Raw genomic sequence first — 15,524 nt, 5'->3', positions numbered from 1 at the left:
GTGAAACAGATTGTAGGGCCTGCCATGTAGAAAGATGTGTGGTGGGACATGAGTTCTAAACGTCAAGCTCGTGAATTTGGACTAAATTTTGTTACTATAGAAACATTGAAATTTTAAATTAATTGATACCAGAATATAAATTGGTTTATATTCTGATTATTCTGATTATATTCTGAATTATATTATCTGAATTATATTCTGATATATTGATTAAGAACTTTGAGAAATCATAATTTTGAGTTAAACTTTGAGGTTGATGTAGTGTTGTCAGTGGAATACTGGTGAAGTGTTCTCAAAGCCTAGATTGTATTTTGGGGCTGTAACAGCATGTGTGTAGTTATGACCAAGAAATTCACTTTTTTCATCTATAAAAGGAAGGATTGGTATAGATAATTTCTGAGGTCCTTTTCATAGGTAGAAATATCAATGATTTGATAATTCTGTGACCAGAGAAAGGCTTTTTCCCATTAACTTTACATGTTGCTTGGTCTCCCAACCAAACAGACCAAAAGGTCAGTTAAAAAACAAAAAAAAATTATTTTCTTAGCTAATACAAACATCCATAAAAGTTTATTGGCCTTGGTGGAGTGAGATATTGTTAAACTTGCATTAATTATTGCCTACAGGTTGATGACTAAGCCATTCAGTAAGCTTCTAAGAACCTTGGACTTGGAAGCTTTACCCAATAATTTTTTTTTTTTTTTTTTTTTGTTAGACAGAGTCTCACTCTGTTCACCCGGCTAGAGTGCCGTGGCGTCAGCCTAGCTCACAGCAACCTCAAACTCCTCGGCTTAAGCGACCCTAGTGCCTCAGCTTCCTGAGTAGCTGGGACTACAGGCATGCGCCACCATGCCCAGCTAATTTTTTCTATATATAGTTTTAGTTGGACAGATAATTTCTTTCTATTTCTAGTAGAGACGGGGTCTCACTCTTGCTCAGGCTGGTCTCGAACTCCTGATCTCGATCGATCCACCCGCCTCGGCCTCCCAGAGTGCTAGGATTACAGGCATGAGCCACCGTGCCCGGCCTACCCAATAATTTTTAAATAAAGTTCGCAGTCTTTCTAGTCAGTAACTAGACCAAAACACTAGAGACCATTCTACTTTTTAGGTTTTTGTTTTCATGATGGTGTTTTGATGTGGGATATGTATAGTTGAGAGACACAAAAAGTCAAGGAATTTTGCCTTTTTGAGATTTTAGAATGGATTATTTATTAATCCATCTGGCAGGTACCAGGCACTTGGCACTGGACTGTAGGAGGAAAGCAAAACAGGCAAGGCTTCTTCCCTTGTGAAGCTTACAGCCTGCTGGGGGAAACACACAGTAAATAGTTGAATTAAATTACAAATTGAGACAAGTGCTATGAAAATGAAACATCTCCATACTGTGATGGAGAATAAAGGGTAATACCTGGAGACTGTATGACTTGAAGATTGAGAGGGATCTGCTCAGAGCAGGAGGAAGAGCAAGTGTGAAGGCACAATCTGGAAAATCTTATACATTCCAGAAATTGAAAGGAAGGCAGAGTAGCTAGGGATAGCAATTGAGAAGGAAGAAAATTACAAATTAAGGTTGTGTATTAACATCATGATTGAGCGCCTACTGTGTGCCAGGCACTGTGCTAAATTCACTCTCATTTCACATGCTCAAAACCCCTTTGAAATGGATACCAAATAGTAGATGAGAAATTAAAGCCGACAACAGTGATTCTCAACCCTAGCTATATGTTAGGATCACCCATAGATCTATTAAAAGTTATAGTGCCCAAGCACCATCCTCTGTATATTCTGATTTAATTGGGCTGAAGAGGGGGTTTGGGCCCTTTGAATAAGTTCCATGTGTAATCCTAATGTGCATCCAAAGTTGAGAATCACTGGCTTAACATTAATTTGTCCAAGGTCACTCAGCAACGAAGTAAGTGGCAGAGGAGGCAGAAATTGAACCTATATGTGTTTGATTCCAAAGCCTGTGCTCTTAGACACTCACTAGTGCCCTGTCAACATTCAACAGCATAAGGCGGATGGCAGTTAAGTCTGGGAACTTTGTTAAACACTGAGACACAAGGATGCATGAGACAGAGCTCTTGCCTTTAATAAATTTACAGCCTAATAAGGCAGAAGCTAGGCCAGCCCGTGTAGACAGAAGCAAGTCAACTGAGAACTCAACGAGATCATGTATGTTCTTCCTATTTTAAGATAGATTGGCATGGAAGGTAATGACAGCAGGGACTCTAGGTAGGCAGCTATTCTAATTGTCAGCTGGGAGTTGGTGCAAGCCTGAACTGAGGCAATGGCAGAGGGCACAAAGAGAATTGGCAGGACTTGCTGACTACTTATGTGAGGGTGAAGAAAAGAAAGAAGTGAAAGATGACTTCAAAGTTATGAGTCTGAGAGATTGAATGGAAGTAACACCATTGATTTAGAACAAGGGCATAAAAATTGAATTTCAGGTTGAATGAGTTTGGAATACTTGTTGAACATTAAGGTAGAAATGTCTAGTAAGAGTGGTGGAAATGTATATCTCAAATTTGAGTCAGCAAATTGGCCTAGAAGTGAAGATCTGCAATTACTGATTTATAGGAGGGAAGTTGAAACTATGCCTGGTGTAATGTGTATGCTTTGTATGGAATTTTCTTAAAAAGACAATAGAGATAGGGGAAGAAAAAATGTGACGTTGCTATACTTGAATATGTCAATAAAGCTATTTTTTCTGCAGTGATATTAAACACAGTCAATTTATGATCATGCGTGATGAGTTTTTAATACTTTCCAGACTTTCCCAGGCCACATACCAAATTTAATAGATGATACATAGCCATGGAATGAAAAGCAATTTTAAATAGAGGCTAAATATTTAAGAAGAATGTTGTATGGTGCATTCAGAAGTGCAATAGAAATATCCTAGATAGTGTTTTCACACAAATAATTCTTATGCACCCTTAGTATTGACTTAAGTTATGTTGATCATATTATTACTTAAACCTACAAAAGTTAGGGTGTTCTAAACATAAAACTAGAGAGAAAATTCTTAGGCTTAAGCTCACATACATCTATAAAACCAAAACACTTGCAAAATAACTATGAACAAAAGCATAAAATAGGTAATCTTAAAATTACAGTTATGTAAAAGACATTTAAAACTGATGCTCAACATCATCAATGTGGAGGTGGGCAAGGGGAGTGGGGTTTGAACCTCCAAAGCTCTGAAAGAAGAGAGCAGTGAGAAGGGCATTCACCTTTTAGTGGTGTAATCCTTTCATGATATTTTTGAACAGGTCTGTTAGGAAGCAGTGACAACTAAAGTCAATAAACTGAATGTTTATAAAGTCAAATGGTCCCTGTTCAAGGCTTGGTATGTATCATCAGGCAACAAATAAACTAAACAAAGCCCAAATGAGGTCAGCGTGGATGAGCAAGCGAATGCAAAACACAACTCTAAGACAAAACCACTAAAGTATAAAGCATCAGAATGAGAGTACAGCTGGAAAGATTATAGGCTATAAACTACTTGTCAGAGAGGCAATGATAGAGACCAAGAATATAGAGGTGACACTAGCTATTAATTGTTATTACAAGGGCCCATACAATGTGAGGTCAAAAAAACACAACAACGTGTTCTCTAAGAGATTTCTCGCCTTCTAATTCACCATGCTATTGCTTTGGCTCTGGGACTCTCCATCATTCAAACGGAATTCACATTCAAGGGGTTTTTACAGCTTTCATCCCTGCCAAAGGCAATGCAAGTATTCTCATCTCTAACTGAACTTAAGCTATACTCATAGTTGTCTCTGAGTGTACATTGTTTTTTATAAAAGACTAATAATACCAGCAGAGAATTTCCTCTGATTTGCCAATTGTATATGTATATGCATTGGTTCACAAAAGCGGAGGATTTCATTTGATAGCAGATGAAGGACACAAATGATCCAACAGGTGAACTTTCCCAAAAGAAATATATATAAAGCTAGGTGATGTAATTGACACGAAATACACTATAGAAACTCAAGGACTTGAATTTAGATTTGTTCTGGGATTCAGATTTGCTAATTATGTGAAATGATTTTAAATTTAATCCCCTTGGAATCCAAGAAGCATTACCTTTTCTGAAGGCTAGGAATTAATGCTTTAGTAATGGTTGGAGAAAATTAAAAGAACTTTTCAGAAGCAGATCTTAGATTTATAAAATTAATTTTAGTATTGAACCATGATGGAACCATCACCAGAAAAGACATTCCAAACTGAAAAGCAGTATGTGTAGCTCACTGATGGCCTGGAGATTCCTGCTGATACTCAATATTCTCAGAGGGCTTATTAGATGCTCTAGCTTCAGTAGATCCCTTTGCTCCTGTTATTTTAAATATTGATACAGTTTCGTGTCCTGGAAATAAAAGGTCACAAATAAGAGTTTTATTTGAAGAAACTTGGGGTATGTGCACTGTTTACAATAAGGCAGATCTGGGTTCTAGCCTCTGCTGTCCACTGGGTATTCTTGGGCGAGGGACAGGTGCCTAAACAAAAGAGTTCACAATTTCCATGTTGTATTTCTTCTTGTTAAAACACGTCCGTAGTTACTATCTAACAAGATCTTTTTGGTATGAATTCCACCATTTAGCCTTGTGGTGAGTCTTTCAGCTTTGTGGTACCTACAGCACATGCCTGCATGAACATGCCATCAGAACCTTATTCCAAGTCCTTAATAAACATTTCGAATAATGCAACACCAAGCATAGAGGCCTGTAGTGGACTCTGGATGCCTGCCTGTTGGTGGACATAAATCCATTCGTCAGAAAGAACTCTTTGCTCACAGCTATTCTATGTGCCCAGCCCACATTCAGAATGATGTCATTAGAGATTGGGAAATGCATATAAAAATTCAGGCTAATCACTTCATCTTCTCTGACTCACACTGACTCCTTTGCTGAGGGCTTACAAATCATCTCTTTAAGGATTTGTTCTAGAAGATTATCCCAGATGTGAAGCCCACCCACCTGGAGTTCAGGGGATTCACCTGTTATGAGAGTGAGACACTTGCCCATTTTCATTCTCCCCTAATTGTCAAGATTCTTCAAAGGTTATTGAGGAGATCTTCTATTTTATCCCAAAGTTCTTTTAGTGTTTAAGAAATGTATACCTCATCTAGGTTATGAGACTTACATACATTCTGTATAACCAGTGCTTTCTTATAGCTTCCTCATGTATCTTATTTTTTAAAAACCAATGTTAGTGCTGTGCTTTCCTGTTAGTATCTGGGACTATCAGGCTCCTTCAGCCTTGGGAACACCTCTGGACCACACATGAAAGTGTGCCTTGCATTCCTCACCACATCGGTCAGTCCCGAACCAATTACATTTGTATTGTTTGGGGTGCAGTCACGAATGCTTGCACGCTAGAGCCTGACCTATTTCCAGTCTGACTTTAATACTTTTACCTTTCACCCTTACTGCCCTCCTTAGACCTGGAACTTCCGACACTTTAACTTTGTTCTTTGGTCTCCCAAGAGTAAATGCCCCACCTCAGCGCATGGGTTCTTTCCTTTGGGTACACACTCTTAGGGCTGACATTCTCATCAGGTGTTCCAGTTAACCATGGCTGTGTCATCGAACCAGGAAGCAGCTGTATCGCCTCTTAAGTTACACTGGGTCACTGCTGCCGTACTCTGTTGGCCAACCAAGCATTAAAGTTGGCCTAGATTCAAAGAGAGGAGACATAGATGCCACCTCCCAATGAGAGAAGAGTCAGAACATTTGCAGACACGTTTAAAACCACCACACCAGGACCAGCAGAGCCCAGCAAACAGAGCCCAGGCACCATACAGTAAAGATATTTGTTACTCGTTCTCCCTTCTCCACATAAGTGTAGACTTCCTTTTGCTGACTTAACACTCTTCAGACACCTCGCTCCATTCTGGACATTAGTGTCTAATATTCTCACACTCTTATATTGCTGCTTTGTCTTTAAATGTGATTGCTTGTCTATTTCTCATTTGAATTCACCAGAGAACATCCTCTGAACCCACATCAGTTTATCAGGAGCTCCTCCATTGCTCTCACCCCATTGTATTGCCAAAAATTAAACTTTGAAAATATTTAATTCATTTTCCTATAAATGGAATGCTACCAATCCTTTCCTTCTGTCTGTATAACCCACTATACACATATATATATATATATACACACACACACTAGATATTTGCATCTTATTAATGCTTGCCATCCCTTTCTTGGGCTTAGGAAGGTATAACAGAATTGTTAAGAGTCAGACAGACCTGGGTTTTAGGCCAGGTGTGGTGGCTCATACCTATAATCCTAGCATTCTAGGAGGCCAAGGCGGGAGGATCGCTCGAGCTCAGGAGTTTGAGACCAGCCTGAACAAGAGAGAGACCCTGTCTCTACTAAAAGCAGAAAAATTAGCTGGGTGTGGTGGTACGTGCCTGTAGTCCTAGCTACTGGGGAGGCAAGAGGATTGCTTTAGCCCAGGAGTCTGAGGTTGCTGTGAGCTATGATGATGCCACTGCACTCTACCCGAGGCAACAGAGTAAGACTGTCTGAAAAAAAAAGAGAGAGAAAGAGACGGACCTGGGTTTTAATTCTTGCTCTCCCTTACTATCTATGTAATCTTGAGAACATAATTTTACCTCTTTGAACCTCAGTGAATTGTATGTGATAAATGGGTATGACAGTGGAATTAAATAACAGCAGGGATAAATAAAACAATATCTGTAAAGAAATTAGTACACAGTAGGCACCCATTAAATGGTAACTCTTAGTATTAGTCATCTCTTATTCTTGTAATTGAGCACTGCAACAATCTCCATTCTGTGCTTCGGTTCTGCATAAAACATACCAAATACACTGGCAGGTGACTTTATAATGCCATATGTTCTTTGTGAGTTGTTGCATATGTTTTTACCTGAGTTTATCAACAATTTTAGCAAGGTCCACTGGAGTCATATTCATCCACTCTTTCTCTTCTTTCGTACCTTTTCTTAGCCCCCTGCTCAGAAAGTCCAGAGGTGCATCTTAGATTATATAAACACACTGCTCCCGTGTTGGACAACTGAAGTCAGAGCGAAGACTGATTATTGCCCCAAATTTCTCTCTGCAAACAACTCCAAGACACCTTCCTACAGGGAAGCTAATGTAGAGGAATGTTGCTTGTCCAGAATGATTGCAGTGCTTGCAGGTGTATAATTAGTCACTAGTCAGTGTATAAATACTCTGTAAATTGCTTTATTTGTTAATGTGAAAAGCTCTGCAGAAATACAAGGTATTATAGGAACCAGGGCTGAACATGGGAGATAAGGCATTGTGGAAAAAGAACAAGTGAGTGAGGCATCAGTGTGTGTCATGTATCCTTCTGCTGGGATGAAGCTTAGAGGTTCTCCCCCCTCGTTTTCTAAGAACACCGACTCCCCTGGGTGAATAATTTAAAGGACAAATTACCACTCTTCTGGGTACCAAAGCCAGCCATAAGCTGAAATTAAATTAAATCATAAAGCCCTACAAGAAACTGAGGGAAGAGTCAGAAATATAAAACCAAGGGAATCCAGAACTAAGCATGAAATATTAGTCAGTGCAATGTCCTTGCCTTCCTGTGCTGATGAAGTGAAAAACTGAAAACCACCCTGATACAGACTCAAAGGACCAACATCAAATATCCATTGTTAAGTACTTGGCAGTGGCTATTGCAATGATTTCAATTCCAATGGGGTATTGGAGGGAGGTATGAGAGGGAACACTAGATCAACTTCAAGTCCTTGCACTTCAGCTAACTAGCTAGGTGACCTTGAGCTGGTCATTACCCAATCTGGGCCTTCATTTCCTTCATCTCTGGATTGAAACAGATAAAATCAGAGTTTGTGTTTTTAATTTTTTTCCCATATCAGTTCAAAGATCATAGAGAGCTAAAAAAAAAATGTATAAAAGTTGTCAATTAAAATATAGAAAGCTCATTATCTCTTTTCAGAGCACCAGCCCGGGTACCACTATAAAAAGTTTTCTTATACTTCTTAGTAAGGGGCCAGGAGATACAGGAGCAATTTTTGAAACAGAAAACTATAAAGTTTTGCACTCAAACGCTGTCCTTACACTGTTTTCTCCAGAGGAAAATGAGTGTTTCCATGGTGGCTTAGAGGGGTGGTACACCCCTGTGTCCACGAGGCAAGCAGCACTTCAAATACCCATGACTGGCTTCTGAGAAAGGAACTTGGCATGCCTGTACTAAAGTAAAAATCCAAAGATCTAGTCATTCTACATCAACAGAATGACGACGGATTGTGAAATAATTCCTTTATTTAATCAACACAAAGCAGGGACTTTGGTAAACAGCTTGGCAACTATTCCACTGCTAACGTGGCATGTAGTTCTGAAATAGAGTAAAAGTCTAAAAAGGAAAATGTTGTTTTCTAGGGTGCTGTGTCATTGAAAGACCTGTGACATGTCCTAAGTCCAGCATATTAAGATTAACTCTGTTGACATAGCAGCTAAGCCTGATCAGCACTTACTGCCATGACAGTATCACAGGGACAGGGAAGTAAAATCCTAAAATGCAGTGGTCCTTTTTCTTGCTAGAAAGTTTGACCTCTTGGCCTACATAGGTAAAGACCACATTTTGGAAACACTCACCTAGCTGGTGGTGCCCGGATCTTTGGATTTCATTGGGCAGTGAAATTTCAAAAGGAGAGAGAAAAAGAGACCATCATACGGAGGCAAACTTAATGCCATTGCTTCAAAATAAAAACACCTGTTATTTGCTGCCACTATCATTTCATAAAAGGATGTTTTAACACTAAAACAAGGAAGGACACTATCTCAGAATAAAGGACAGTGTTTTAAATTGCTTCAGTTTAGTTCTCAGACATAACTCAGTACATCACCCTTTACTCTTCTTAGCATTTATGGGTCTGTGAAAATTTCCTCCTGGGCTGGAATAGTCCATCAGCCTGCACTTGAGAAGTCCTGCTCTTTTGTAAGATAGTCTTTGAACTAGAAAGCCTCTTCCTCCAACAATTCCAGTCTTAAATTTCCTCAAGGCCCAACTCTAAGCCCCATTTTTACTTTGAAGCTTTTCTTGATTACCTACCTGAACATGACAATCTTTCTGTTCTCAAAATTTTTGCAGCACTTATAATTTTAATACATAATCTAGCACTTTTACTTTGTGGAAAAGGGTTTTGAAATTTAGAATGTTTTGGAGATGGTTTAATTTTTAAGTAAAAATTTTAAAGCTTTATTACCAACTTATAGAGCAACAAGCTAGACATCTCTAAAGAAAATCCTAATTTATGAAAGAAGAAAAATATAAAATCTAGAACAGAGATGGACCAGCCGTTATTCAAAATGCATCTAAAGTTGGCTCAAATCTTTTAACGTTGACAGTATAGAATCCAATATATTTTGATCAGTAGACTAATATGTTGAAAATGCGCTAGAATTACATCAAGACAGGGTCATTAGACCTTGGATTTTAATATTGTCCCTTCCCTTCACCCAGCTAAGTAAGCATCAGAACAAGCACTCCCCTACTTCTTGTTTCAAATGATTCAATCAATATTCTTATTTAGGTAGAATAACAGAGCCATTATATTAAATAATAGAAATTTGTCTTAGAGATCATCTAGTCTATCCCATTGTCTAACGGATGGGGGATATCTATGGCCCAAGTAAGTGAGGTGACTTACCCCAAATCCCAAGCGGATCAGAATTAGAGTTGGGAATTCTACCATGATATATGAGCTTGTCGGTATTTTAAGTATACTAGTCTTATGTCTCCTTATCACCAGATATACAGTACACTACACATTAGTGAGGCCCCTAAGCGAGATCTGAAAGACAAGTTTTCCCCCATCCTCTAGGCTCTCCTTTGTGCTTCGTTTTTGCTATTGGCTCTTTCTTCCTTCCTTCTTTGGCACCGATGGCCCTACCCTCTCCTCTCCCCACCCCGTGCCACCACAGACCCATTGAAATCTAGGTGCTCAGGAAAGGCTGTGATAAACTCGTCTACACAATGCAAGTTCCTCACAGTTGTTCATGGACTGCTTGTTATGTGCTGAATATTGTGCTGGGCTGGCCCAACGTGTGACTTCTCTCAAAGGTACTTACAATTTTATAAGTCAGAAAGAAATAAACCAACAAATTGAATCTTTATTCAAGGGATGAGGGAGGTTTCCTGATTCCTTGTAATCACCACATAAAGGAGTATTTTACTTGTGAAATCAGCCAAACTCTTCAGAGTAGGAGGCCTGCCTTTCTTTTGTCCCTGCAGGACAATTACCACAGTCCTAGATATTTAATAGCATTTACAAATCTCTATTGACAATGTAACAGACCCTTCTTCATTTTCCTTTTTTGGGACTGTTTTTTTTTTTTTTTCCCCCTTAACTAAAACCAAAGTCTTAGTCTTGACACTTAAATGTACGTTTGACATATTTTAAGCATTTTTAGATGTTATTCTCAAAACCACTCACACCCAAAACTGAAAATGAAGACTCCCATCTCTGGAAAAAAATTTACTGTATGACCTTCACCAATTCTCTAAACTTGTCTGGACACAAGTTTTCACATTTGTGAAACAGAAAAATTGTTCTTAATGGAGACTGAGGTATTGGAGGGTTGGGACCACGCCTTTTAATCTTCCGTATGTTACCATGTAGAGCTTCGTCTCGGGCTCTGCCCACGCAGATGCTCAGGAAATGCTTGCTAACTGAAGATTTTTATGATCACTGGTAGAAAGACAGCATAAATGCAAAACACGATTTTTCCCTTGCCCCGAGTTACCCAGGAGCATCATTCTCATTCAGAGATGACCACATTTCAGAAAGTGGGTCTCATAAAACATACAATTTAATGAAGCCATCTGGGAAGATGATCATCATATAAATGCAAGATATTGATATTATCTGGCTACTTGGGGAAATACCATGTAAATGAAGGCGCAACCCAGCTCCATAATTCAAATCTAGTATTGATGTGCAGGGTCTTTGGATAATGGACTTTGCAGATTGATATTTCTCACAAATCTCAGGCTACTTTTCTCCCCTCCTTTGCAATTTTGCTATTTTTGCAGTAAGATTTTATTTTACTTTTTGGAAACGTCTTTTCTTTTCTTTTCTTTTCTTTTTTTTTTTTTCAACAAGAATCTGTCAGTGTTAACTGGGAGTCTTGAGAGAGAAATTTTACGTCTGTGTTTATTGGTATTTTTTAGCTTCTCTTCTTTTGAAGCAAGAAATGATGCAAACAGCATGAGCATTTCTTTCCTGCTCCAATAATTATGCAGAATGTTGTTCAGTTATTTAGCATCCCAATTGATTCAGCTGCTTTTTTTCTTTTGTATTCTAGCAGGAAGGTGTGTTCTACTCCTGATATTATCCTAAAGACTATTCTGAATGAAGCCACCCAGTGATCTCTGCTCCTTTTTAACAAATGTTACCTCCTTTCTCTGAGAGACAATTGCTAAAACAATACCGAGTTCAGTCATGCCAGCAATCACACAATGATAACATCCAACAGGCTTTGGCACTCTGCATCTTTTATGTCGTCTGGGAGAGGGATGGAGCATTTCCTCTTCAATTAAGTCTGTCTCTGCTGAAGAAATTACCACTGGCATCAAGACAGCAGCTGCCCCCACTGAGGAGCCAGTGTTCTTCTGGGTTCCTCACCATCTCTGCAGGAACAAATGGGATCCAGTATTTGGGCTTTTCTTCCGGAAACACGGAGTGCATTTGGCCCTGGCTATCCCCAACCTCCCCCTCACGGCACACTAGCCAAATACTACATGAATATGGTCAATCTCCACATTCTGCCCAGAGGTTGGTGAAGTTAATGGACATTGTCTTGGTGTGTGTATGGTGGGTCTGCTGGTCCTAGAGGCCACACGTAGGGTTCATTTAGAGAGTGCGTATGGCAGGGGTAGAGGTGCAGAAGCAGAGAAATTCCTCCACGTGCTGTGTCCAGCTGATGGGTGGGCAGGATAGATATGGAGCTGGCAATATATCCTTATCTTCAATCCTTTTCATAGTCACTGAAGAAACTCCCTTTCCTGCTGCTCATCTTCTTGCATCCCTAAATCACAGTCTAAAAGCAAGTGTGGCCAGAGCTGAGGGCCAAGACACCTGCATGCCTTATACCCAGGAGGAAGTTTGCATACTGAAAAGCAGGGTAAGTCAGCCCTCTTTCTCGCTGGGCTCTGCCAGGCCTGTCACTGTCCATCTCTGATGGGAAAGGAATATGCTGAGTTTCAGGCTAATGAAGCTGAAGAGAGGCCTAGAATCTTGGCAGCCATATAAGCAAGCTGATTTAGTGAATGCTATGGGCCAGATATGGTGTTAGGTACAAGTTAGTGACGTCACCAAGATGACAGAGCAGAAGATACCAGCCTTTATCTCACCGCTGCTCCCCTCAAAAACAAACAAGTACAGTTGGCCCTTGAACAACCTGGGGGTTAGGAGGACGGACCCCCTGCATAGTCCAAAATCCATATGTAATTTTGACTTCCCCAGAACTTAACTACTAATAGCCTACTGTTGATTGGAAGCCTTATCAATAACATAAAGTCAATTAACATTTATATATTGTATGTTACATGTATTAAATACTGTATTCCTACAATAAGCAAAGCTAGTGAAATGAAAGTGTTATTACAAAAATCATAAGGAAAATAGATTTACTATTCATTAAGTGGAAGTAGATTATCATAAAGGTCTTCATCTTCATCATCTTCACGTTGAATAGGCTGAGGAAGAGGAGGAAGAGGAGGGGTTGGTCTTGCTGTTTTAGGGATGGCAGAGGTGGAAGAAAATCTGTATATTAGTGGACCCACACAGTTCAAACCCAAGTCATTCAAAGGTCAACTGTATAGACAGCTTTCCACAAACCAAAATAGCCTTAGGAGGGCTCAGGGGCCCATTTAAGAATCTGCAGTAGACAGGCATGGTGGCTCAAGCCTGTAATACCAACACTCTAGGAGGCCAAGGAGGAGGATTGCTTGAGCCCAGGAGTTTGAGACCAGCCTGGGCAACATAGCGAGACTCTGTCTCTGCAAAAAAATTAAAAACTAGCTGGGTGTGATAGTGCATACCTATAGTCCTAGCTATTTGGGAGGCTGAGATGAGAGGATCACTTGAGCCTGGGAGTTCAAGGCTACCATGAGCTATGATCATGCCACTGAAGTCCAGCCTGGGCAACAGAGTGAGACCCTGTCTCAAAAAAAAAAAAAAAAAAAGAACCCAAAGAGCACAATTTGTGCCTTCAGAGAGTTCTCAGTCCAGTAAGAGGCTCATAGTAGATTTTATGTATACATCTATTAATATTCTCAACATTATTCCTAATTTTAAGAGTCTCCAAAGTTTTTTTTTTTTATGTTGCAAAACATGAAACTAAATTACAAAGGTGATGACAAGAATGATCTGAACATTCCTAGGGATTTGAATTTTTAACTACAGAAATAGCAAGAAGAGAAATGATCCCATCTAAATAGCTGACTAATATATCAACAACCAGGATGTTGAGAAAAACAACAGATTTGCTGCAAATAAAAAACCTACATAGTGGAGAAAATTATTCAATTTCTCATAAAACATTAGACAATTAGGGAACCAAACATTTAGTTTTAAAAGGTATCTTTATATAGAGCAATTAGTCTTTCAGATAACCATATTTTCTAGCTGACTTCTATGCATTCAGAGCTAGGGAACCACAATGTGGGAAGACCAATATGTGTGAGACAATCTCTTCCCTGAGTTACAATATTGTGAAACGATGAGGTTTTGCACATGGAAAAATTAGAGGGATACTGATTCACATTGTAAAATACTTTTAAAGTCTTTTGCCTAATATCTGAAGATTCTATGGAGGAAAAAGATGTATGACTATAACCACAAGGTAAAAAATCGAGTTTAGAGGATTTTGCAGTTAATTGGAGGCGGGGAGGGGTGGACATAGTGACAAAAGACTTGAGGTTAGGAACCTGGGAAGAGCTGATAAAGTGCTTTTCTGTACAAACAAAAAGCAAAATCCTTTGTAACCATTTTCCCTCAAGTGATTTTCTGTAAGCATCAAAGTATTAGCCTGATACAGGGCTTCATGATCTGTCATTACAGTATTTAGGAAATCTTGAGTCAAATATAGATTCATTTCCAAAAAAAGGAAATAGAAATTGATTTTTAAAACTTTGTCTTCATAGCAAAACATTCAGACTATATGGGAAATAATAGATAGAAAGACAAAAATCACCCATAATCCTGTTGCACAGAGATAATCATTATTAACATTTTGGTATATGCTCTTCCAAACATTTTTCTGTGTATGTACACACATGTGAACACACATTTTTTTTTTATAAAAATGGAACCACACTAGGCATACTGCTATTTAATGCATTTTTTACTTAGTAATATATCATTTTGCATATCAATAATATATATTTAAATTAGTGTGGTGAGCAGAATAGTGTCTCCAAAACCTTCATGTCCACCTAGAACCTAAGAATGCAATCACTTCATAAATGAATAATGAATACAGATGGCTACAAGCTTTTTAATCACATACCATATTGGTTAAAGAAAATAAATTTGACCATGTACACCTAATATGTATGTTTTTATTTACAAATTAAAAATATGTGCTATTATACTACTGTATGCACATTATAAAATAATCTCAAAAATAGCAATTTCAAAGGGATAAGATAATATTTTTGAAGTTTTTGGCCTTTTTTTCCATATCCTAGTGGATCATCTTGAATATCCCCCACCCTGGGTTTCATACATCTCACTTTAAAGATCCCTGATGATACAATATTCTCAACTACAAGATGTTATAGGGATGAGATGGGTTCAAGAATATGCTAATCATGCAAATGTGTGTGGAACCAACCAGTAAAATATTTCTGGAAGACACAAGGATCTGTCTGGTACAGATTGCTTTTTGGTACCCACTTGCTCATTTTTAAAGATTACATTCTAAGATTATTCCTGCATGAAACTTCTCCTGATATTTCCAGGTAGAACTGTCAGCTGCCTCCCTTGGATTCCCCTATCCCTACACAGATAACTAGCCAAACATTTATAACACTTGATTACATTTATTGGTTTCTGTGTCTCTATCCCCATCTGGATTATCAGCCTCTCCAAGGCAGGGACCATGTCATATTATTCATTAATTATCTAGTACTTGTTATGTAGAAGGTCCTTAATACTTAACTAAGTGAATGAGTTGACAGAACTGGATAGCAATACAGTGCATAAAAATTAGGATGTCCCAGAAGGACACAGAACAAAAAGTAAATGCTATGAGACACTACCTAGAGCCTCTTTGACATACAATTATGTTTAATTAGATTGTAATGTCTGGCTTATTTGCAGCAAAATTCACAGAATCTCCCAGCAAATTCTCCAGATACGTCAAGGAAATTCATGGTTGCTTCACTCCTCTGCACAGCTCTTCCTCCACTCTACAGAGGAGCGGAGTTAGCCCTGGACCTGGGATGTTTATGCACTTGCTAATCATGCATTTGTTTTCCCTCTAAGCT

The sequence above is a fragment of the Eulemur rufifrons genome, chromosome 1 (genome assembly GCF_041146395.1).
Source record: "Eulemur rufifrons isolate Redbay chromosome 1, OSU_ERuf_1, whole genome shotgun sequence".
Lineage (NCBI taxonomy): Eukaryota > Metazoa > Chordata > Mammalia > Primates > Lemuridae > Eulemur > Eulemur rufifrons.
This window is presented reverse-complemented; position numbering follows the sequence as displayed.